Source organism: Lithobates pipiens, unplaced genomic scaffold (assembly GCF_037356315.1).
Source record: "Lithobates pipiens isolate NorthernLeopardFrog02 unplaced genomic scaffold, aLitPip1_a1.2 Scaffold_23, whole genome shotgun sequence".
Classification (NCBI taxonomy): Eukaryota; Metazoa; Chordata; class Amphibia; order Anura; family Ranidae; genus Lithobates; species Lithobates pipiens.
The window spans coordinates 222,063,588-222,089,908 of record NW_027507785.1 but is presented as its reverse complement, the minus strand read 5'-3'; the positions used below and the strand labels follow the sequence as shown (position 1 = coordinate 222,089,908).

At 47.2% G+C, this 26,321-nt stretch overlaps 1 protein-coding gene across 1 annotated transcript in view; it reads left to right on the top strand.

Annotated features, from left to right (window-relative positions):
- Positions 1-26,321, top strand: part of DPYD (dihydropyrimidine dehydrogenase) — a 2,051,548-nt gene that overhangs the window by 712,937 nt on the left and 1,312,290 nt on the right. The window lies entirely within an intron of this gene.

Below are 26,321 nucleotides of genomic sequence, written 5' to 3'. Positions count from 1 at the left end.
TTAGGGGTGAAAGGGAACAGCCTTGCCGCGTGTCATTAGTTATATTAAATTCAGTGGATAACATGGATGAACGATAGACTTGTGCTGATGGGGTGGAGTACAAGGCCAAGATTGCCATCAAGATATGGCCTTGGAAGCCAAATTTTTCCAAAGTTTGTTTTAAATATTGCCAGTGAACCCTATCGAATGCCTTCTCCGCATCCAAAGATAGAAGCAGAGAAGGCATTCGATGGGCCACCGTGTGATGGATAATGTTAATCATTCACCGGGTCGCATCAGATGTCTGGCGGCCTTTTAGAAATCCTGATTGGTCAGGGTGTATTAATTGTGGCAGTAAGTCAGATAATCTATTAGCTATTACCTTAGCATAGAGTTTTACGTCATGGTTTAGTAGGGAGATAGGACGGAAATTTTGTGTTGATGTGGGCTCCTTCCCTGGCTTCGGGATCGTTATAATTAAAGCTTTCAGCATTTCTTGCGGGAAAGAGGCCGATGAGGCAGCAGAATTGAACATTGGAGTAATGTGTTTAGCGAGGATCTGATGAAATTGTTTGAAGTATTCTCCTACAAAGCCGTCAGGTCCAGGTGCTTTGTTGTTGGGTAAGGATTGAATAGCACGCGTAATTTCTACTGTCGTGAAAGGTGCATTGAGTTCCTCTAATTGAAGGGGATTTAAGCTGGGTAGACAAATTGAGTCTAAAAACGTTTTGATTTGTAGGGGCATGGATTGAGGTTGGTTTGGGTCATCTTTCAAATTATAAAGAGTGCTATAATAGGCGCTAAAGGCGTTAGCAATGACTTGAGGGTCAGTCAGTTTGGCATTAGTAGTTGGATGGTAAACGTAGGGAATGTGGGATTTAGAGGAGTAGCCTTTAATCTGGCGGGAGAGTAGTTTACCTGGCTTATTACTCTCAGCATAGAATCTAATTTTTAATCGTTTTTGGTACTTGTCGTGGGTTTCCAACAACAGGGCTCTGAGATCTAATCTGAGGGCAATGAGTTTTGATTTAAATGCTTGTGTAGGAGTTTGCTTATTGAGGAGATCAGTGGATTGAATGTCTGCCAATAACATGTCCATTCGCTGCCTCCTTTGCCTCTTATCTCTAGTTCCCAATTGAATAAAGAGTCTGCGCATATACGCCTTATGTGCAGACCACAGAACATGCGGGTCAGCAACCGATTCTGTATTTTGTTCGAAGAATGAAATTAGATTATCCTGTAATAGTTGTGCGTATGGTGGGGATTGCAGTAACCTGGTATTCAGCCTCCATAAGTAGGTTGGAGTGCATCTGGTGGAATCTTCAATGGTTAGGCTGACAGGGCAATGGTCAGACCAAGAGGTCAAATGAATAGTAGAGGCAGAGACTTTCTGTAAAGTCCATGGGTCTGTGAGGAAGAGGTCAATACACGAGTAAGAGTTGTGATACGGAGAGAAAAATGTAAAGACTTTTTCATCTGCGTGGGTGCACCTCCAGACATCATAGAGTCCCAATTCATGCAGGAGTGAATTTAATTCCGGGCATCAACTTGCAGTGCGGGAAGATGAGTCTAGTGCTGGGTCAGGGGTGCAGTTGAAGTCACCACACCATATAGTTGCACCATGTTGTAGTGCTTCAACTTTTTTGTGCAACTTTGGAAGAAAGCGGAGTTGATCGGTATTGGGGATATACACGTTAACAATAGATTGATATGACATTTTAAAATGATATAACGGCCTCCTGGATCCAAAAGGCAATGGTCCTGGCGAAAGGTCAAAGAGTTTTGAACAGCTATTAGCACTCCTTTTTTTTTTCTGAGCTGCGCTGGCTGTGATTATTGTATTAAAGTTTCTATTGGTGCAGGAAGGAGGGTTGTTGGCCAAGAAGTGTGTCTCTTGCGCACAGAGGATGTCGCATTTAGTTTGCTCAGCTAGAGCCCAGCGAGAGGCTCTTTTTGCAGGATGGTTTAGACCTTTAGTATTGATTTTGACAATTGTTATAGTCATGGTGTGTACATGAGGGACAGCTGTGGTGAGTTGAGGTACCTTTGCTTACGTTGGAGATTAGAAAGATATCGGTTGCCTTCACAATCTGAGAGGATCCGTGTTGGTAGGCGATGCCGGGGAGAGGACGTCCTCGATATGATGTGCGGTGTTCTGTCGAGGGTAGCAAAGACGGACTTCGGGCAGAAATCCAGCAGTAAATCTTGGGTACCTGTAGGATAGGGAAAAAAAGGGGGGGAGGGAAAGAGTTTTAGGTAGATCGGTGTCTTCTAGCGATAGCACGTCAAGTGCTGTGTGATCCAAGTATGCAATCAGCTGCTAAGACCGGGGTGCCTCCAACTGCTGGTTACTGAGCCAATAGGTAAAAAAAAAAAAAAACAATGTAGGGGGTGGGAGAGGGCAAAACTGGAACCAAAAACAGTTCTCAGGGTGTAAGAACGACACAGCAGTGTCTAGAAAAGAGAACCCTGGATGGGGGTATAAGTCTTAACACGACCGAGTGTGAGAAGGAGTCACATCTACACGGCCAAAGGAAAGAATGTACCCCAGCCCTTCAGATAGGTAGGACATTTCTGTGGCCTCTCGGGGGGAGAGGTTGATTCAGCATGGTGCCAGTGTTGCTCTGGTCCATAGGTAGCACTTCGTTATTGGAAGGGACAATAGCCCAATCTTGTAGCAGACACAGTCCTTGTGAGACTAGAGAGATCACATGTTTTGAGCCAGCATGGCTGATGGAGAGTTTGGCAGGAGCAATCCATTGGTATTGTATCTGGTTATTGCGTAAGGTTTTGGTGATATTATTGAGTTGTCTACGTCTGCTCAGGGTGTGCTGAGATAGGTCAGTGAAAAATTGGAGGTGGTTATAGGGTTCAGGCAGCATTTGCAAAGCTCTGACTTTTTGCATGAACTGCTCTTTGATATGAAAAAAATGCACCCTGAGAATGACGTCTCTGGGAGTTGAATCCAGCAGAAATGCAGGTTTTGGTAATCTGTGGATACGGTCCACAAGTAATTCCGTATTCTTTGCTTCCGGGAGCACTGATTTGAGTAAGCCCTTCGCAAAGGCAGGAAGATCAGCATTTTGCACCGATTCTGGCACCCCTCGGATTTTAAAGTTATTACGTGTAGCCCTGTCCTCCAAATTTGCTAATTTGTCAGTCAGCCACTTAGTTTCTTGGGTATGTGCTTCTTGCGAGTCAATTATGTAATTTATGGTGGCAGTCATAGCATCCACATTAGTTTCCAGATGAGTGACCCTGTCATCCAGTACTGTCATTCTATTGCCAAAGCCCTGCATGACTGAAAATAGGTCACATTGTAGGGAACTGCGGAGAGACATTAGCATGTCCTTGAGGGTTGTTTCCATGACAGCCTGACCCACAGTGGGGAAGGAGGCAATGGCGTCTGGCTGAGGGCTCTGTAAGGGGAAACCATAGGGCGCCTCCCCTGTGCTGTCTTCCTCCCGGATTCCCTCTGAGGCATCCAGCCTCATTTTGCTTTTTGCAGGACTGTGGGTGGTTGGAGTCCCGGGAGGGGAGTGTGAGGAGTTCCCCGATGTACAGGCACTTACCAGTGCAGCATCCGATGCGGCGTGACCCTCACTTCTGCGGGGAGGGCCTGCAGTCTTTGCCTGTGTGCTTCTCCCATCTGCCGCGGCGCCATCTTGGCCGCGCCGTGCGGACGGCTGGTACATGAAGGCCGTCGGCTTACGGGGCAGCCTGGGCTCCTTTCGTTTTAACGACATGCTCCCGAGGTAGTGTGGGTGTTAGCGCTGCTCTGTATGAGTCTGGTAATGGCTGGGGTATAAGGAAAGTAGCTGAAAGTCGCCATGGATGCAGAGAGCTCAGAGCTCAAGTGGCCATCTTAGTCACGTGCCGGCCACGCCCCCCCTCTAGTGGGACTTTGAAGAGCAATGACTCCGAAATGGGCATATACAAATTAGTTAAATAGTGTTGTTTTTATTGATACAAACATCTAAAAGACATAGCATAAATTGTGTCAAACAAGATATAAAAATAGATAGAAAGTGTGTAACATATTGTTCATCATGAAATCAAAACCACTAATTTAAATCACTCCTATACTAGTGTATAGAGTGATATCCAATGCGTTTCGAGGTCAAGCCTTTGTTCCTCTTGATCAGGAGAAGGTGGTGTAAGTATTTATGATGTTGTGTGAAAGCGGGTGTCTTGGTGTATATCATGAAGATTTTAAAACAAGGAAATATGGCCGCGCTGACCCTGCATTGCCCAGAAGGCTGGAGATGAGAGCAACCACCCCAGGTGACAACAAAAAGGGGGGGGGGGGGCAAGGAAAGAAAACCTGACCCAGCAGGTGGATCCACACCAAAGTTCAAGATAACAAAGATCTCAGTCAATGAGCACAATTAGGAAAGAGGAAATTCCAAAATAGAGAGTCCAGAGTCCAAATAGGGAACCTTAATATTGGTGTGGCATGTTGTAGATGAAACAGTGTCCATTTACAAAGAAGCTGAGTGATTGCATTAATATGTGTCAGTAGTGGGGTGTATCTTTAGTATGGATCTCACAGGGTTTGGAAAGGTTGGTTCCAAGCAGCCAGCAGGAAGGCTCAATTACCAACAAAATCTGACATGGCAACCATGTTTGCAGCTTTGGAGAACTCTCTGAAAACAGAAATGGCAATAATTCATAAGGACTTGGGTTATCTACTTACAAGAGTAGGACGTGGTAAAACAAGTGGACTGCCACACAAATACAATAAAAGATCTAAAAGTAGAAATAAATGCTTTAAAGATAGAACAATAAGAGCAGGCATACAGCCTGGAAGACCAAGAAAACAAACAGAAGAAACAAAATGAAAATAAGGGGTTTCCCTGAAGCTACACAAACTGAAGGCCTAACAGAAATAGCAAGGAAAATAGTTAACCTACTACTTGGTAAAGAAGAATCAAACCCAATAAAAATCCAAAGAGCTCATAGATTAAGACTGAAGGGAATCCCAATGGAGACCCCAAGGGACATAATTGTAAGGTTTGATAACTGGGAAGAAAAGGAGTGAGTGGGAATACTTGCAATTAAAACATTTGGTAAATACACTACCTTAACCAATCAGAGATGGAAAGAATCTGAATCCACTAGAAAAACTTTGTTGTACACAAACTCCATTAAAACAGGGGATATCACAAGTATATAGAATCTTGACAGACTTAGAAGTACAGGAGTTACCCCCTTTATATAGGACAATGGGAAAAAGAAATGGGCATGAGACTAGATAAACAACAAGTAGAGAGAATGATAGGAGCAGTATATAATTAGGCAACGGACATGAATACAATAAAAATCAACTGCAAGTTTTTGGTAAGATAGTACATAGCACCAGAGAAAATCCATAAATACCAGCAGGATAAACAGCTACATTTTTGGAGGTAATGTAAACAAATCATTACAATGACACACATCTGGTGGGACTACCCAAAAATGAAAGATTATTGACAGGGAATTCAGGATTATATAGGATTATATAGGAGAGATCACTGGTGAAAAGATCATAAACAGCTTACGGACGTTTTTGTTTCATGATACAAAAGATTCAAAAAAGCTCTATAGGAAAACAATGACCCCAATCTTGTTAAATGCCACAAAAGGGCTGAGGCCAATGAAGTGGCTATGCGTAGGAAAACCAAGCATAAAGGAGTGGTTTGAAAGAGTAGAATACATCAGTAAAATGGAAAATTTATGCAGCAGAGTATAGGAAAAGCTGAAAAATATAACAGTATCTGGGGAAGATGGAAAGATTTCAAGGCTTCGGAGAAATAATTAGAAAGGATGGTGGAGGGCAAGGGGCTTGAAGAAGGAGAGATGGGAGATGGCAAACCAGATAGGGAGTAGGGAGGGGTGAGTAGGAGGGTGGAGGGAGAAATAGGTAGGGAAAGCATTGCATTTTGTAATTGGACACAGATGTTAACTTTTAGTCTTTTAATTTTTGTTTACTTGTAAATGGAATAAATTAAAGTTTTGGAGGAGAGAGGAGGGAGGGAAGAAGGGGAAAAAGGGAAAAAGAAAAAAAAAATTAGATCCTTGTCATGCACATAGACTTGACCGTGACAATGGTTCTATGCTGCCATGATGATCTGCTGCCCAATGATGCTACCTCACCACGAGCCAGCCAAAGATTCTGGGTGACATTATTGATTAAATACAGTGGCGGCTATTGAGTTTTTCTTGGGGGGGGGGCGGCAAACAACCACCCCCTGGGTGGTTGGCGTTGGCACTACCCCACCAACCACACATTGGTCCATGCTGCCACCATGATCTGCTGCCCAATGACGCTACCTCACCACAAGCCAGCCAAAGATTCTGGGTGACATTATTGATCAAATACAGTGGCAGCTGTTGGGTTTTTCTTGGGGGGATGGTAAACAACCACCTCTGGGTCAGCGGTGGTGCTACCCCCACCAGCGGTCTGCCAGACAGTCTGGCACTTACCCCCTCTAGGTGGTGGGTGGCAGGATGCGGGCAGTGGCTCCGGTGTCCTCTGCTCCAGCACGGGGGAATGATCTAGGTGGCAGGTGGCAGTCTGCGGCTCTGGTGTCCTCATCTTCTTCTCTCTCCTCCTAGGCCAGTGATGGCGAACCTTGGCACCCCAGATGTTTTGGAACTACATTTCCCATAATGCTTATGCACTCTGCAGTGTAGTGGAGCATCATGGGAAATGTAGTTTCAAAACATCTGGGGTGCCAGGGTTCGCCATCACTGTCCTAGGCTCTAGGCATTAAGTAGGATTGCCTGATGTTTTGGCTGATCGGGAAACGGGTCTCATGACCCACTTCCTGATTGGAGTGGAAGAGATTTAGTGTGAAAATAGCAAATATTAATTTGCTATTGTCACAAAACTGAGTGGCCAAGCCCACCCTTTTTGAAGCCTATTAGAGCCTCTGGCTCTAATGACATGACAAAACACACACCCCCACTGCAATCCATAGTCCGGCACCCTGTATGTGAATGAGGGAGTCAGATGCATGGATAGGAGGGGAAACAAACAATCAACAGTTCACATTTTCGCTCCAAGTCGCCTGAAGCCAAATTCCTTGAGCTCCAAAAAATTCTGAAGCTTTTTTTGTAGCTCAAATTGGGCAGATTTGCATGTTTTTTGGCATGTTTTTATTCCCATAGAAATAAATAGAAATGCACACTTTTTGTTTTGTCACAGTTTGTTGAACGATTTTCTGCTCAAATGAAAAAAAAAATTATATAGGAAAAATATATAAATAAATAAATGTAAAAAAAAAGTAACTAAAAATCATTATTAAAATAAATAAAATGCATTAATATGTAATAATACATAAATAATAATGAACCCCTAACCTAAAAAAAAAAAAAATGAAATAATTAGAAATAATAATAATATAATAAAATCATAATAAATGCCCAAGCCCCCCCCCCCCCAAAAAAAAGTTATAATTATTAATAATAATTTATTATATAATTATTCATGTATTTTGTGTTAGGGTTAAGCTGTTTAGTTATTTATCATTATTTTAATATTACTATTATTATTTTTTAAGGGTTAATATTGGGGGTTAATTATTTACCTATTATTAAATACTATTCATTTATTGTATTTATTATTTATTTGATTATTTTTATTTTTATTGATTTGTGTGTTTATTTTAAATGTTTTCATATATTATTATTAGTAGTATTAGTGGTAGTAGCACCCTAATTATAGCATATAACCCCTAATCCTAACCAAACCTTAACTATAACCCTTACCCTTACAAAACAAAATGAAAATTAATTAATAATAATAATAATAATAAAAATAAATAATAGCTGATGGAAAAGTTAAAAAAGCTGAAAAACCTAGCAACAAATTATGCCACATATGTTAGTTTTCTTTATTGACTAATAAAAAAATGCCAAAGCTCAAAAACGCTACAGTCAGGTGTGAATGCAGCCTAAGTGGTGGTAGTGTGGCTCTTGCTGTATGATAAATCCCCAGCCACTGTTTGTAAACAAACCTGTCACTTTTATCCACTTCAGCTATAGAAGATTTTACCCCCTTCATGACCAGGCCATTTTTTGCTATTCGGCACTGCACTACTTTAACCACATAAGGACCGCCGTATTGCCATTATACGTCATCAGAATGGCACAGGCAGACACAAGCACGTAGATGTACGTGCCTGACTTCCAGCGGGTGGGGGGTCCGATCGGACCCCCTCCCGCTGGATACGGCGGTCCGTTTCCCTCCAGCACCCCCTCTGGATCGCTCCTGGCCAATGACGAACTTCCTCCCACTGTGTATTGTTTACACAGGAAGGAGGAAGTGATGTCATTCTCCTCGGGGCGGTCTTTTTGACCGGACTACGAGGAGAAGACTAATAGTAAGTGTGCACCAACACTACACTGACATGTAGGTACACACAGGTATATCGCTAGGTACCCCGATATACTACCCAATAATGGTTTTAACATCCTGATTGCCCCTAGTTAACCCTTTCACCCCCTTTTGCCAGTGTCACTAAGCAATCATTTTTCTGATCGCTGCATCAGTGTCGCTACTGACGCTAGGTAGCTAGTTATTTTTTTAGGTTCACCGCCAGGTTTTTATAGCGCTAGGTACCCCGATATACTACCCAATAATGGTTTTAACATCCTGATTGCCCCTAGTTAACCCTTTCACCCCCTTTTGCCAGTGTCACTAAGCGATCATTTTTCTGATCGCTGCATCAGTGTCGTTACTGTCGCTAGGTAGCTAGTTATTTTTTTAGGTTCACCGCCAGGTTTTTATAGCGCTAGGTACCCCGATATACTACCCAATAATGGTTTTAACATCCTGATTGCCCCTAGTTAACCCTTTCACCCCCTTTTGCCAGTGTCACTAAGCGATAATTTTTCTGATCGCTGCATCAGTGTCGCTACTGTCGCTAGGTAGCTAGTTATTTTTTTAGGTTCACCGCCAGGTTTTTATAGCGCTAGGTACCCCGATATACTACCCAATAATGGTTTTAACCCCATGATTGCCCCTAGTTAACCCTTTCACCAGCGATCACAGTATAAGTGTCACTGGTGACGCTGGTTAGCCAGTTAGTTATTTAGGTTCCCCGTCAGGTTTTTATATAGCGCCAGAGACCCCCATATACTACCTAATAAAAATTTGAACCCCCTGATTGCCCCTAGTTAACCCTTTCACCACTGATCACCGTATAAGTGTTACGGGTGACTCTGGTTAGTTTGCTTTTTATAGCATCAGGGCACCCACCATTTACTACCCAATAAAGGTTTAACCCCCTGATCACCCGGCGGGTGATATCAATTAGGTAAAGCATACACCTCCCGTAGTGGTATAGAATCTGAACAAATCAATATCTGATCTGATCAGATCTATACTAGCGTCCCCAGCAGTTCAGGGTTCCAAAAAAACGCATTGTTAGCGGGATCAGCCCAGATACCTGCTAGCACCTGCGTTTTGCCCCTCTGCCCAGCCCACCCAAGTGCAGTATCGATCGATCACTGTCACTTACAAAACACTAAACACATAACTGCAGCGATCGCAGAGTCAGGCCTGATCCCTGCGATCGCTAACAGTTTTTTTGGTAGCATTTTATATTTAAATCCGGAAGGCAGTGCTTGGCTTTCGGGGTCCCGCACGTGGCTAGGCTCCCAAAAAGTCCCCCACATGTGGTATCCCCGTACTCGGGAGAAGCAGCAGAATTTATTTTGGGGTGTAATTTGACTTCTGCCCATAGCATGTGTGAGCAATATATCATTTAGTGACAACTTTGTGCAAAAAAAAAAAAGTTTGTAATATTCCCGCAACTTTTGGCAAAATATAAAATATTCCATGGACTCAACATGCCTCTTAGTAAATAGCTTGGGGTGTCTACTTTCCAAAATGGGGCCATTTTGGGGGGTTTTGTGCTATTTTGGCATTTTATGGCCTTCGAAACTGTGATAGGTAGTGAGGAGTTAAATCAAAAATTTGCACCCTTAGAAATCCTGAAGGTGGTGATTGGTTTTCGGGGTGCCGTGCGCGACTAGACTCCCAAAAAGTCCCACACATGTGATATCCCCATACTCGGGAGAAGTTGCGGAATATATTTTGGGGTGCAATTCCACATATAACCATGGCATGTTTGAGCAATATATCATTTAGTGACAACTTTTTGTAAAAAAAAAATTTTTTTGTCATTATTCAATCCCTTGGGACAAAAAAAAATATTCAATGGTCTCAACATGGCCCTCAGCAAATAGCTTGGGGTGTCTACTTTCCAAAATGGGGTCATTTGGGGGCAGTTTTGTGCCATCTTGGCATTTTATGGCCTTCAAAACTGTGATAGGTAGTGATAGGTTGTGAGGAGTAAAATAAAAAATGTATGCCCTTAGAAATCCTGAAGGCGGTGCTTGGATTTCGGGGTCCCGTACGCGGCTAGGCTCCCAAAAAGTCCCACACATGTGGTATCCCCGTACTCAGGAGAAGCAGCAGAATGTATGATGGGGTGTCATTTCACATATGCCCATAGCATGTGTGAGCAATATATCATTTAGTGACAACTTTGTGCAAAAAAAAAAAAGTTTGTAATATTCCCGCAACTTGTGGCAAAATATAAAATATTCCATGGACTCAACATGCCTCTCAGTAAATAGCTTGGGGTGTCTTCTTTCCAAAATGGGGTAATTTTGGGGGGTTTTGTGCTATTTTGGCATTTTATGGCCTTCGAAACTGTGATAGGTAGTGAGGAGTTAAATCAAAAATTTGCACCCTTAGAAATCCTGAAGGTGGTGATTGGTTTTCGGGGTGCTGTGCGCGACTAGACTCCCAAAAAGTCCCACACATGGGGTATCCCCATACTCGGGAGAAGTAGCGGAATATATTTTGGGGTGCAATTCCACATATAACCATGGCATGTGTGAGCAATATATCATTTAGTGACAACTTTTTGTAAATTTTATTTTTTTTTTTGTCATTATTCAATCCCTTAGGACAAAAAAAATAAATATTCAATGGGCTCAACATACCCATCAGCAATTTCCTTGGGGTGTCTACTTTCCAAAATGGGGTCATTTGGGGGGGGGGTTTGTACTGCCCTGCCATTTTAGCACCTCAAGAAATGAGATAGGCAGTCATAAATTAAAAGCTGTGTAAATTCCAGAAAATGTACTCTAGTTTGTAGACGCTATAACTTTTTTGCGCAAACCAAAAAATATACGCTTATTGACATTTTTTTTACTAAAGACATGTGGCTGAATAAATTTTGCCCTCAATGTATGACTAAAATTTAGTTTATTCGATTTTTCTTATAACAAAAAGAAGAAAATATTTTTTTTTTTTTTTCAAAATTTTCGCTCTTTTTCCATTTATATCGCAAAAAAAAAATCGCAGAGGCAATCAAATACCATCAAAAGAAAGCTCTATTTGTGGGAAGAAAAGGACGCAAATTTCGTTTGGGTACAATATTGCATGACCGCGCAATTACCAGTTAAAGCAGCGCAGTGCGAAATTGGAAAAAGACCTCTGGTCCTTAAGGTGTTTATTGGTCCGGAGCTGAAGTGGTTAACTGGTAATTGTGCAGTCATACACAGCTGTACCCAAACAAAATTTATAGATATAGGTATTTGATCACCACTGGGTTTTTTATTTTTTGTGATAAAAATGAAAAAAGGGTAGAACTTCCGGTTCCGGCGCCGCATGGAGTAGCTGTCCCCTCTCACAGCTCCCGCAGACCGGCCTATAAATCTGCTCCAAATCCGGCGATTTCGCCCGATCCTCCGGCCAGCTAACTTCCCCACGCTACCAGCTCCAGGATGGACCGGTTCGTGGAAAAAACCGGGCCGCGTTCGTACGCGGCCGCCACCGCGCGGCAGGCCACGCCACAAATCGAGGCCCCGGCTTCGGCCTACACCGCTCCGGTCACCGCTCCGGCCTGCGCGGCCTACCCGGAGGAGCCAGCGCCAGCCATGGAGGTAGGAGACCCAGCACAAGGCCAAACAGCCTCCAAGGCACCCTCTTCACTACAATCTCCAACCTCCACACATGTACCTGGGCCTGTGGCGCCTGCGACCATGCTGCATCATTTGCCATCCCCACCGCTGCAGGATCCACAGACAGAGCTTCTGGCACAAGCTGTTGCTGCTCTCCTCTCCCCCATGATAGCTGCCTCTGTTGAGAAAGCTGTCACCCAAGGCATGCATAAATTTCAAGCCCAACTCGGGGAACATGCATCCAGACTCAATGAGGCTGAAAATCGCATCTCTACTTTAGAGGAAGAATTATACCAAACGCAGTCCTTGGAACAAGCTCAGGACAGAACTAACAAATATATCTTGGAAAAGCTCGATGACCTCGAAAATAGGTCCAGGAGGAGCAACCTGCGTTTTGTAGGTATCCCCGAGTCGCTTCACCAATCCGCCCTATCGGACCTGTGTGCAAGCCGCATCCCGGAGGCTCTGGGCCTGGGGGGACCCTTCGTCGTGGAACGAGCACATCGTGTGGGAGCGCCCAACTCTGATTGCAAGTCCCCGCGTCCGATCATTGCCAAATACCTGAATTATTCAGACAAAGCCTCCATTCTGCAGCAGTATCGTCAGTCCAGATCACTTCAGATCGACGGGGTCAAAATCCTGATCTTTGCTGACTATTCAGTGGATGTTTCCAAAAAACGGAAGGCCTTTCAACATGTCTGTACGGAACTATTTCAACGGCAGATGAAATTCACTCTGGCATTTCCGGCAATCTTACGGATCAAAGCACCCAACGGAGAACAGCTCTCTTTTCAAGACCCGGACGATGCATCACGTTTTCTGAAATCGCTACGCTCGGGCCCTCCACTCAGCCCGGCTCCCAAAGCGGCCCCAGTCAATAGAGCCCTTGACCAGAGGAGCCCACGGAAGGATTCCCCCAAGCGCTTCAGGGCCTCAGGTCCAGCTCCTCCCGCTCTCAACCCACGTTGATGAACCCCAGGACCTTGTTACCTTTTTGTCTTCCCTCCCTTTTAGGGACGAAGCTTCACCTACCACCCGTTTTCTCATGGTAGAAGTGGCTTCTACATGAATCAATCCCCTCCTGGGCCACCTGCGCTATGCATGCGCCCCTCAGGTAATATTTGACCAGGGCCGTGACTGGCCCCGTCCGCTGCATTGACTGAACTTATGTCTTTTACCGTGCCCCATATGCCTTCGGCATCTGGTTGTTCTATTATTGTCCTATTATAACTGTTTTCCTCAATGTTTGTGTTTTTATTTTCTCTCAGGTTATTCTCACTTGTTCCCCCTGTGGATTCTTCTGTGCAGACCATCTCACGTCGTTCTGATCCTTGCCTGGGTTGACGGCATGCCGTGCTACTTCTTTTTAGGGCAGCCATCTTTATGTCAGTTCGGAGGCCTGGTTCTGGGAGCTGGTCTACACAGTGACCCCCATGCGGAAAAAAGTGAAGTTCACAGTGAGTTGTTCTTACTTTTTTTGTTATTATGCTTGGCACATTTGCCGCTCCCTTCCCCGCCCCTTCCTTCTACTTATTCCCACAGCTGCACTTTTCCTTAAATTACTCTTCCTTGCTGCTACCTTATCAGGGGCTGCCCTAGCCCTATCTGGAGCAAAGCTCCTGCTACTACACGCACCGGGTCCTCCCTACTACATGGTACTACTAATCCGCAATGTTACCGCTTTTAACGCTCCGCCATGCTACAAGTAGTCTCGTGGAACGTTAAAGGGCTTCGTTCCCCCAACAAACGTATGAAGATACTGCGACACCTCAAGAGACTCAAAACAGACGTAGCGTTGCTACAAGAAACCCATCTCTCCTCATCCGACTTTGTTCGGATGAGGAAGCTCTGGGTGGGTGAGGTGGTAGGTTCTGAGGCCGTAGGCCGGAAAGCAGGGGTTCTTATTCTTATTAATAAGAATCTTCCTTGTAAGATCCTATCTACGGACACAGACCAACAGGGTAGACTCCTCACGATCAGGGCCCTCATAGGGACCAAGGAACTTGCTATTACGAACGTCTATGCCCCCAATAGCCCCACAAAACCTTTTTTCAGCGCATTGACTAGTTGGCTCCTGCGCTTCCCCCACCTCCCGCATCTGGTGGGGGGCGACTTCAATTCCGTTACCCACCCGGTAGATGACAAATCCTCATCATTGCGCCCCATACTCTGTTCGACTGCTGCTATTCCCACGAGCCTGGCAATGACTATGGAATCCCTTCACCTGCATGACATTTGGCGACTACACCACCCGACCGACCGAGAATTTTCCTTTTACTCTTATCCCCACAATGTCTTTTCAAGGATTGACTATTTTTTTTAGCTCTAATGACTTAATCCCCTTCCTTCCGACAGCGGAAATCCATGACATAGCCATATCAGATCATGCTCCGATATCAGTGACTCTAGAGACCCCCGACATACACCCCAATCCCAAAATTTGGCGTTTCCCCTCCTATTTGCAGCACAACGCAGATTTTCAAGCTTTCATGACGAAAGAATGGGCATCATATTCACAGACGAACGCAATACATGCTGACAACCCACACTTGTTTTGGGATGCAGGTAAGGCGTTCCTTAGGGGACGCATTATCTCTTACGCCTCCTCATTCAAGAAACACGCCCAGTTGCAATACAAAGCCTCCAGTTCCAGACTACATCAGGCCCAACGAGCACTCTATGCCGTAAACTCCCCCGAAAATCGCGAGGCCTGGCATACAGCCAAGCAGTCATTTGACACTTGGGCCGAAACCTTGGAAAACACTAAACATGCCCACTTCGACGCCACTCTACACAAATTTGGCAACAAGGCTGGCAAGCTTCTTGCCAGACTATGCAAGGGAACCTACCGCCCCACGGTCATATCGTCGCTACGCGACCCTGATGGCACAGTCGCGACTACTCCAAAGGGCATCAATGCGGCGATGCTCCGCTTTTATTCCTCCCTCTATGCGGCGGACCCTATTGACCGACCCACTGCTCGCGACTTCCTCGACGAAGTACAATTGACCCGAGTATCTCCCGCACAACTCGATTCGTTAAACGCCCCCATTTCCCCATCGGAAATATCAGGCGAGTTTTATAAATCTTTAAATGCACTTCTAACCCCGACCCTGACCGATGTCTACCAACATATATGGTCTGGTGGCCCCTATCTCCCGTCCGGTAACCAAGCAATTATTAAGTTGTTAGAAAAAAAGGGTAAGGACCCACAAGAGCCCGGGTCATATAGACCCATCTCGCTTCTAAACCTTGACGTCAAAATTCTTTCCAAAATAATAGCTAATAGACTGGCTGACATCATCCCCTCCCTGATCCACTCCGCCCAGTCAGGTTTTGTCAAGGGCAGAACGGCAACTATTAATATCAGGAAGGTGATGATGGCACTAGAACATGCCAGATGTCACCCTACCAGCGATCTAGCCATTATCACCCTAGATGCCGAAAAGGCTTTTGACAATGTCAACTTTGAATGGCTGTCCATGGTACTGGGAGATATGGGCTTCACCGGACCATTTCTACACCTGATCAGCTCCATGTACACATCCCCTGCAGCCAGACTGGTGGCCGCTGGCCTCCTTTCGGATGAGTTCCGACTACATAAGGGAACCAGACAAGGTTGCCCCTTGTCCCCACTCCTCTTTAATCTGGCCTTGGAGCCACTATCCAGATACCTGACATATAAAGCTCCGCTACACGGGATCGAAATCGGGTCACACGAATTAAGAACCTCCCTCTTTGCTGACGATGTCTTGATATTCTCCGCCAACCCTTCAACAGACATGCCCACGATTAAACTCTTATTTGACCGTTTCAGACAGTGCTCGGGACTGCGCATTAATTACTCCAAGAGTGAAATACTCACCCTGGGATCCCTTCCACCCCCGACATGGGCAAACCACTCCATTTTCAAAGTAGCCACAACCCATATTACGTATTTGGGCATTAAGATAGGGAGGCTCCCCTCATCTCTCTACCACCTGAACTACCCCCCCCCCCTTTTTGCCAAACTTACACAGGAATTAGACAACTGGATGGATCTGCCTCTTTCGCTCTTGGGAAGGTGTCACCTGGTAAAAATGGTCAGCTTTGCACGCCTCCTGTATCCCCTTCAGACGATACCCTTACTCCTTAGACATAAGGATACAAAACTTTTAAACTCAGCAATCTCTAAATTCCTGTGGCGAGGCAAAAGACCCCGCATAGCCTTCTCTAAACTTCACCTTCCCAGGAGCGAAGGGGGTATTAGCCTTCCCAATCTTAGAATGTATAACCTAGCATGTCTTTTGAGGGTAGGTCTAGACTGGATATCCCAAAAATCCCGCTGCTCTAACTACCCACTGGAAGCTGCAATGACCCATCCTTACTCCCTAGCTGCTCTTCTCCATTGCAAATGGAAACAATTAGATCCGTCATTGCAACACAACCTTTTACTGAGAGACACGGCTATTGCCTGGAGAGAAACACAGAAGAGCCTTAAGCTGTCCCCCTTCATTTCTAGACATCTCCTGATACAAGGCAACCCGCACTTTACCCCGGGGTTGGACCGCCAACCCTATGAAACATGGCGTCAACAGGGCCTCGTCACCTTCTTCTCCTTATGTGACCCGGACTCTGGTCGAGCACTTCCCTTCCACCGGCTAGCTGTCAAGTTCTCCTTACCGGATTCCTCCGCCTTTCACCATGGCCAATGCCTCAGCTTCTTGCAGAAAACTTGCAGAGCGGAACATGCAAGATTCCAATCCTCTTTCATCGAAGTACTTCTCCACAAAGACTCTTATGGCATCTCTGATATTTACAAACCTCTACTACTGAATACTATACCCTCTCTGGAATCTTCCTCGGTCTCTAACTGGGCCAAAGATTTCCCAAGTACCGATATTGTGGATAAGATCCTACACGGACTCCAAACAGTCTATAATTTGGTACCAAATGAAACTTGGAGGGAAACCCAACTAAAAATTGTACATCGAGCACACATACCTTTTCTACATTCCTCACCTTCGTGTCAATCTGCTGCTTCTTTGTGCCCTCTTTGCCAGCATCCAAGACCCTCCCTTACCCACCGCTATTGGTCATGCCTGGTCATCTCCTCATTCTGGGATGGAATTTTGGCTTTCATCTTCAAGATAACACTCCTGAAACTCCCCAAGGACCCGCTACTCCTTATCTTTGGGTATTGGGACCCCAAACTACTCCCCTGGTCGGCTACCCCCACACCTCTGGGCAAGGAGTGGGCCTTGCTCTGCTTGTTACTCGCTAGGAGAACCATCCTAGCCAACTGGACAACCACGACCAAACCCTCTGTTCCACAAGTAGACAGAGAACTTATGCATCTCCTCTTCCGGGACAAATTGAATACTAGCTTTCTCAGCGCCAAAGCCAAACTACGTTTTCACAACAGATGGGGCTTCTATATGGCATCTAAACTCACCCCACAGGAACGAGCCCACCTTGAGGACCACTCCTTCATCCATAAGGGACACGCGCCAACGGCGATAATCGCTGCAACCTGAAACTGTACCAAGCGGGTCTCTGTGCTCCTGACTCTCTCTCTCCCCCCACACGGGGACTCTTCACCTCCATGGACAGCCGGGATCTATGCAGCATCTCTCCCCCCCCCCCCCATTATGCAATGAACTGCACCTGCTACTGACCAGTCCCCCCCCCCCTCCCGCAACCCCCCCCCCCACGGTTATTTTATTTCATATTTATTTTATTTCATATTCAGTATATACTTTATTTTATCCTGTAGTTCGCTTTTATACAACACACCAGGTTACCTTCTGACCTCCAGATCCATCCAGTTGAAGCTTCCCCTTCTCCCTTCTCCGGGGAGAATGGTTAGTCTTCCCTTAAGCCATGTACACACTGTTTAGTTACTACCAAACCCTAAGCTGTATGATTGTTTCCACTCGATCTTTATATTTCAATGAGAAAACTTTCGCCTTTGTATTATGTACAATTTGTTCTATGCCTTTTTCAATAAAATTTTATTTAAAAAAAAAAAAAAAAAAAAAAAATGAAAAAAGACCAAACATTTTGAAAACAATATAAATATATTTTTTTACTTTCTGTTATAAAACATATCCAGGCCGGACATGAAGGAGGACGGACGCTCTGAGCCTGAGCTCCGCTGACCGGGACTGTATCCAGCGCCATCCTGCTCCGGGGCGTACGATCTCGGCCCCAAGATCCCCTTACCAGAGCCCGGAGCACTGGCGGCACCTTTTCTGGCCGCTTTGGGGGTCAGCGGCGGCCCGCATTTTCTAAACTTAGGCCCGAGGCCGGCGCCATCCCGGAAACTACGTCCGCCATCTTGCGGCCTACGAGGACCGGGGCTCCTCCGGACTAAATTACCGCCGCGGCCGGCGAGCAGGACGGCCGAATCCAACGGGACACGGGCCCTGCGCACCCCAGCCAGTATCCGGAGCACCGGCGGCGACATCCATGGCCGCTGCGGGGACTCGAGGCCGCTCACACGCTCCGAGGCCTGGCCCGAGGCCGGTGCCATCCACTAGGCCCTGCCGCCATCTTGCGGCCTACGAGGCCCTAGGATCCACCGGACTTTATCACCGATGCGGGCGGCGAAAACGGAGGCCCTTCCAGCTCCCCAAGACCGGTGGGCGGGAGATAGGGGGCGCCTGGAGGCGGCCGGCCTCACCCAAACAACGTCCAGGCTCCAGGAGTGGAGGTAGGTGGCGGCCATTTTGGTACACCTGAACCCCCCAGCAGGCCCCGCATCCCTCCAGAGCCAGAGCCTAACCCCCTCAAGACCAAGTCAACACCTCACTTAGGGGAGGTGACCCTAGGGGGACCCACAATGGCCATGTAAAGGGCCAGCTCCCACATCCAGAGGGCGAACAGAAGCCTGCACGGGGACTTCAGTAATCCTCCCCAACATGGGCAGATCCACCAAGAGCTCCTCCACACCCCACACCCAAAAAGACCCGGGTACCCAAGCGTCTGGAAACATCCCGGAGCTGTTCCGACCACGCCAGCCGACACATCACGAAGCGGCGCAGGAGTCCCAAGTTTCGCGAGCTGAATCCCCTGCCGCATTCAGTGGCCCCTTAGATCCGACTATGGACGGGGTTGACAATGGACTCAGTGCCCCACACCCCAGTCTCCTGGATATCCAAAGAGACCTCCAAAAGGTAGCCCTGGACCTTAAGCGCACTTTCACAGAGGCGATCTACGATCTGAAAGCGGATTTTCACGAGATGACCAACCGGCTCTCTGAGGTGGAGGAAACCTCCCGGATGCAGGCCACAGCGATCAAGCAGGTTCAAAAAACCTATGACATGCACCTGCCGCACATGTTTGAGCTACACAGACAAGTTGAAGACCTAGACAACAGGGGACGCAGGCATAATGTGCGGGTGAGGGGAGTCCCGGAGGGAATAGACCAGAACGCACTACCTCAAACTGTCTGCTCTATTTTTAATGATCTACTTGACCGGCCCGCGGACTCCCCCATTGAGATGGAACGGTTACATCGGGCATTAAGACCCCCGCCCCGCGACTCGGAACCTCCCAGAGACATTGTCTGCTGCATAGTGAATTTCCCTCTCAAGGAAGAAATTCTCAGAAAAGCTAGAGACAGAGGACGCATACTATTTAATGGCACTGAGATCAAACTTTTTCAAGACCTGTCACAGATTACCTTACAGAACAGGCGCAGCTTACGCCCCCTGTTGGAAGTTCTCCGCACTCGCAACATCCAATATCGCTGGAAATTTCCTTTCTGTCTCTCAGCGTCGGCTAGAGGCCGCACCGCACTTCTCCGGACGCCTGAGGACCTACCCTCCTTCTGTGAGCAGTTGGACCTGCCTCCAGTGGACCTGCCCGAATGGTACTCCTTCTACTTCCCTACGGAGCCTTGGAAACCAGTATCGCACAATGCGTCACCTAGGGCACAAAGACACCAATCCAGACGCCGCAGGCTCAAACCCATGTCACCTGGCGAGAGGCCCTCTCGCAGAGATTTGTCAATCCGCAGCCCGGGTCCGGCAGTCACACCACGTCGGAACCATCCTCTGGTTTAAGATGATGTAGAAGTGGATCGCTCTACGTACACACAGACTAGCCTAACCCTGTCTTTTTCTATACCTTTTCCTTTTTGTTTTGCCTCTATTTTTTTTTCATTCTTCTGATGTACCCCCCACAGGAATTCAGCCTTCCTCAACACCAAGATTCTGCAGGGACCTGGTGCGCCTCTGGAACATTCTCCAGGTACTACAAGCCCATCATCAACGTGGAGTCAGGTACTTTCTCGCCCCTAGGACACCTCCACCAGGATTCCCATACCCTATTGAACCTTTTCTTCCCCACCTACGGACACTTGCTGTGGGTGAGGGGTGTTTGGACCCTGTCCCACCGCCCCCCCCCCCCCCCTAATTTTTTTTTTTTTGTAGCTTTTGGACTTTTTGGTTCCACATGTTTTGCTTAAATGGGGATATGCACTGCACAAGGAGAGCTGGCAGGTGGAGGGGGCCGGGGCTTTGGCCGTCAGGGGGTGACCTTTACTTTCACACGATTCATGCGCCATTAAGTGATGCCGAACACAGTCGCCCCCCCGGTGAGGGCTCCGGCCTCCTCCAAGCAGCTCACGGGTATAATGTATCATGTATAGTAGATGCTAGGCTCTGCAGGACAGCATACCGTTTGTTCCTATAGTAGCAAACTACCAGTTGACCTTAGGTCTCTGCTTTTTTAGCCACGTGAGCCCGGTGGGCACGCCAGGTCCCTTTGAACCCCTGACTCGTTGCATTGCTGCACTAATGATGTACTGAATTTCTGATCCGTAGAATAGATGGTATATGCAGAATTTACTGTATGCTGTCTGTGTGTTACAGAGTAGTGCATCTGGGTTTCCATTATTTTTTTTTATTTATGTTTTTTTCTCTCCTGTTTTGTTTGTTCACGGGTTATACTCTGTTCACTGGTTTTAACTAGTTCCTTGTTTAGAAGCTCATTAATGCCCCTGGAACCTCCCCGAGGGTTTGGCCTGACACGCCGAGGTTAGCCTCTCGGTCAGTCCCTTGCCCTCCCCAGGGAACCGATCTGGATCTCTGTGCCCCCCCTCGCTACTGGTTCATGATCACAGATCGCCCTCTCCGATGTTGGAGCTCTCTCTCACCCTAGGGTTTACATCCACCCCACAGGCCCTCGCGGGCCATAGCTGACATCCCGGCCCAGGTTTTTTTTTTTTTTTTCTAGGTGGACGGGAACCTCCACGTCCACCTCCGGTAGTTCTATCCACAGACCCTGTTTGTGCCCTATTGGATCTGTCATTTACTAGCTACCCTCATCCCACGACCCCGCCCAGCCCACCCCCCTTCTTCCTCTTCGGCTTCTCCTCCACTCCCCCTGTCTACCCGCTTTGCTCTTCTCCTCCCTTCGGGGCGGGGGTGTCCCCCCCTGCCGGCCGTCCTGCCGACGGCCCGTGTGTCCAACGAGTCTGCTGCTAAGACAGTCGGACTTGTAAGAGGGTTGTCGGTTAGCTGACACCTCAACTTTGTTTACTCGTGGGCCCTTGCTCCCTAATTTAGCACACTATCCTCTCTGACAATGCAGCAGCAATTGACTCTAAAATGTCTATCGCTAAATGTTAAAGGTTTAAACCTCCCAGAGAAGAGGTCACAGGTTCTAACTGCTTTGACGAAACACAGAGCTCACTTTCTATTCTTGCAAGAAACCCACTTCCGTACTGACTCTGTACCCAAACTAGCTAACCACATTTACAATAGGTCGCTACATTCCACCAACTCAGATGCCAAAATGAAAGGGGTCTCGATCCTTATTGCCAAACATGCTGACTTTCAACTTAAAGAGTCCAAAATAGATCCGGGGGGGGAGATTTCTCTTTATTAAGGGTATATACGCATCCAAACCAGTTACGCTGGCCAATATTTACTGCCCCAACGAACGTCAGCTGTCCTTCCTCAGAACTGTATGCGACGAGTTGGCGTCCTTCCAGGAGGGCGTAGTAATACTGGGGGGGGACTTCAACACCCCAATGAATCCTCTTCTAGACTCCTCCACTGGGACGTCTTCTCTCCCCTACCGTGTGTTACGCCAAATCAAACTACAACTCCAAACATTGACCTTACATGACTCCTGGCGAACCTTATTCCCCACTGTTAAGGACTACACTTTTTTCTCCGCACCACACCAAAAGTACTCCAGGCTTGATTACTTTTTCTTGTCTCAACGCGACCTGACCTGCCTCTCCCAGGCATCCATAGAACCAATGTTTCTATCGGATCACCATCCCATTACAATGACCCTCACCTTCGCGGACACGACTCCCAAGTCCAAGATGTGGAGACTGAACCCCTCCCTCTTGAAAGACCCGGCGATTTTACAACAGATACGCTCCCGAATTCAACTCTACTTCAAAGACAACCTATCCCCTGATACTTCGCCTCCTACCCTTTGGGAGGCCCACAAATGTGTCCTCAGGGGGTTATTTATATCTCTAGCAACCGCCTCGAAAAGGGGAAGTCAGGAACGGATCAATTCCCTCATTGCACAAATCCATAAACTTGAAGGGGCGCACAAACAGACCACTTCCCGATCGACACTCCAGGACCTCATCCATGCACGCTCTATGCTTCTGGATGAACTAGGGAAACGCACCAGGAGGCGATACATCCTAGGCCAAAAAAATTTCTATGAACATGGGAATAAAAGCGGGAGACTCCTGGCCCGTACGGTCCAGGCAGCCAAATCCCAGACGACTATACACCAGATTCGGGACAACAAGGGAAATATATTTTCCAAAAACACGAACATTGCCAAACAATTTGAAATCTTTTACTCCAAATTGTATAACTTGCCGCGAGACAATATGGAGATACTTACTGTAGGCGACCGTAATGACAAAATTGGAGAATTCCTTTCCCAATACTGCCCGAAACCACTCACACCTCAACAAGCCCAAGCCTTAGAACTCCCTCTCTCTTCAGAGGAACTTTTCTTAGCAATTAAACAAATGAAGGTGGGTAGAAGCCCGGGACCGGATGGTTTACCTCTTATGTACTACAAAAGCTTTACGTCTCCCTTACTGCGGGTACTTAACACTCTAGCAGACTCCAACACCCCCCCAGGCCGTATGCTGGAGGCACACATTACAGTCATCCCCAAATCCGGCAAGGACCCAATGCATGTATCCAACTACAGGCCCATATCGCTACTTAACCACTTGCCGACCGCCGCACGACGATATACGTCGGCAGAATGGCACGGGCAGGCATATGGGCGTATATATAAGTCCCTGCCTGCCCGCGGGTGGGGGGCCCGATCGGGCCCCCCCCCGGTGCCTGCGGCGGTCGGCATTTCTTCGAGAGCGATCCGGGATGAGGGGGCGGCCATTCATTCATGGCCACCCCCTCGCGATCGCTCTCGACGAATGGAAATCCCCCGTGACATCACTTCCTCTCCTGTAATGTAAACACAGGAGAGGAAGTGATGTATTCTCTCCTCCGTGTCGGTATTTTCCGTTCCGACACGGAGGAGAGCGGATCGGTGAGTTGCACCAACACTCTACACACACAGTAGAACATGCCAGGCACACTCACACCCCCCCTTTACCCCCCGATCACCCCCCCAATTACCCCTGCCCCCCAGTCACAGTGACACCAATGTCATTTTTTTTTTTTTTTTTTTTTTTTTTGCATTGGTGTCATTTGTGACTGTAATAACTGTTAGGGCAGTTAGAGTTAGCCCCCTTTAGTTCTAATGTACCCCCCTAACCCCCCCAATAAAGGTTTAACCCCGTGATCACCCCCCGTCGCCAGTGTCACTAAGGCTGGGTTCACATTGCAGCGGTTTATGAGAACGAATGTGATTCGCACCGCACTGCAGTGCAAATCACATCCGATCTCTGTGCGATTCGAGTTCAGCCATTCGCCGCACCCGCCGCACCCGCCACACCCGCCGCACCCGCCGCAAATTCGCACGGGACCCTTTTTTTGGCCCGCAGCAGAATCGGATCGCATGGGTGTTCACACCATGCGATCCGAGTTTGCAGATCGCACTGCGATATGCGAACTGATCTGGGGGTGTCAGTAACATTTCACTGACACTCCCAGCAGTTCGCATAGGGCAGTGTGAACTGCCGCCGGGAGGCATGCGATGCGGGAACCCGCCGCGGATTCGCGGCGTTTCCGCATCGCTCCAGTGTGAACCCAGCCTAATAAGCGATCATTTTTCTGATCGCCGTATTAGTGTCACAGGTGACGCTAGTTAGGCAGGTAGGTATTTAGGTTCGCCGCAGCTTTTTATAGCGCCAGGGACCCCCATATACTACCGCATAAAGCCCCCTGATTGCCCCCTAGTTAACCCTTTCACCAGTGATCACCATATAACTGTTACAGGTGACGCTGGTTGGTTAGTTATTTTTTTATAGTTTCAGGGCACCCGCCATTTATTACCTAATAAAGGTTTAACCCCCTGATCACCCGGCGGGTGTCATTTGTGACTAATAACTGTTAGGGCAGTTAGGGTTAGCCCCCTTTAGTTCTAAGGTACCCCCCTAACCCCCCCAATAAAGGTTTAACCCCGTGATCACCCCCCGTCGCCAGTGTCACTAAGGCTGGGTTCAGATTGCAGCGGTTTGAGAACGGATGTGATTCGCACCGCACTGCAGTGCAAATCACATCCGATCTCTGTGCGATTCGAGTTCAGCCATTCGCCGCACCCGCCGCACCCGCCACACCCGCTGCACCCGCCGCAAATTCGCACGGGACCCTTTTTTTGGCCCGCAGCAGAATCGGATCGCATGGGTGTTCACACCATGCGATCCGAGTTTGCAGATCGCACTGCGATATGCGAACTGATCTGGGGGTGTCAGTAACATTTCACTGACACTCCCAGCAGTTCGCATAGGGCAGTGTGAACTGCCGCCGGGAGGCATGCGATGCGGGAACCCGCCGCGCATTCGTGGCGTTCCCGCATCGCTCCAGTGTGAACCCAGCCTAATAAGCGATCGTTTTTCTGATCGCTGTATTAGTGTCACAGGTGACGCTAGTTAGGCAGGTAGGTATTTAGGTTCGCCGCAGCTTTTTATAGCGCCAGGGACCCCCATATACTACCGCATAAAGCCCCCTGATTGCCCCCTAGTTAACCCTTTCACCAGTGATCACCATATAACTGTTACAGGTGACGCTGGTTGGTTAGTTATTTTTTTATAGTTTCAGGGCACCCGCCATTTATTACCTAGTCTCACTAGTGTACCCCTAAATTTAGGGGTGTCTACTTTCCAAAATGGGGTCATTTGGGGGGGGTTTGTGCCATCTTGGCATTTTATGGCCTTCAAAACTGTAACGCCCTTAGAAAGCCTGAAGGCGGTGCTTGGTTTTCGGGGCCCCGTACGCGGCTAGGCTCCCAAAAAGTCCCACATATGTGGTATCCCCGTACTCAGGAGAAGCAGCAGAATTTATTTTGGGGTGTCATTTCACATATGCCCATGGCATGCGTGAGCAATATATCATTTAGTGACAACTTTGTGAAAAAAAAAAAAAAAAAAAAAAAGTTTGTAATTTTCCCGCAACTTGTGGCAAAATATAAAATATTCCATGGACTCAACATGCCTCTCAGCAAATAGCTTGGGGTGTCTACTTTCTAAAATGGGGTCATTTGTGGGGGTTTTGTGCCATCTTGGCATTTTATGGCCTTCAAAACTGTAATAGGTAGTGAGGAGTGAAGTCAAATATTTACGCCCTTAGAAAGCCTGAAGGCGGTGCTTGGTTTTCGGGGCCCCGTACGCGGCTAGGCTCCCAAAAAGTCCCACATATGTGGTATCCCCGTACTCAGGAGAAGCAGCAGAATTTATTTTGGGGTGTCATTTCACATATGCCCATGGCATGTGTGAGCAATATATCATTTAGTGACAACTTTGTGAAAAAAAAAAAAAAAAAAAAAAAGTTTGTAATTTTCCCGCAACTTGTGGCAAAATATAAAATATTCCATGAACTCAACATGCCTCTCAGCAAATAGCTTGGGGTGTCTACTTTCTAAAATGGGGTCATTTGTGGGGGTTTTGTGCCATCTTGGCATTTTATGGCCTTCAAAACTGTAATAGGTAGTGAGAAGTGAACTCAAAAATTTACGCCCTTAGAAAGCCTGAAGGCGGTGCTTGGTTTTCGGGGCCCCGTACGCGGCTAGGCTCCCAAAAAGTCCCACATATGTGGTATCCCCGTACTCAGGAGAAGCAGCAGAATTTATTTTGGGGTGTCATTTCACATACGCCCATAGCATGTGTGAGCAATATATCATTTAGTGACAACTTTGTGTAAAAAAAAAAAAAAAATTTTTTTTTTGTCATTATTCAATCGCTTGAGGCAAAAAAATAAAATATTCAATGGGCT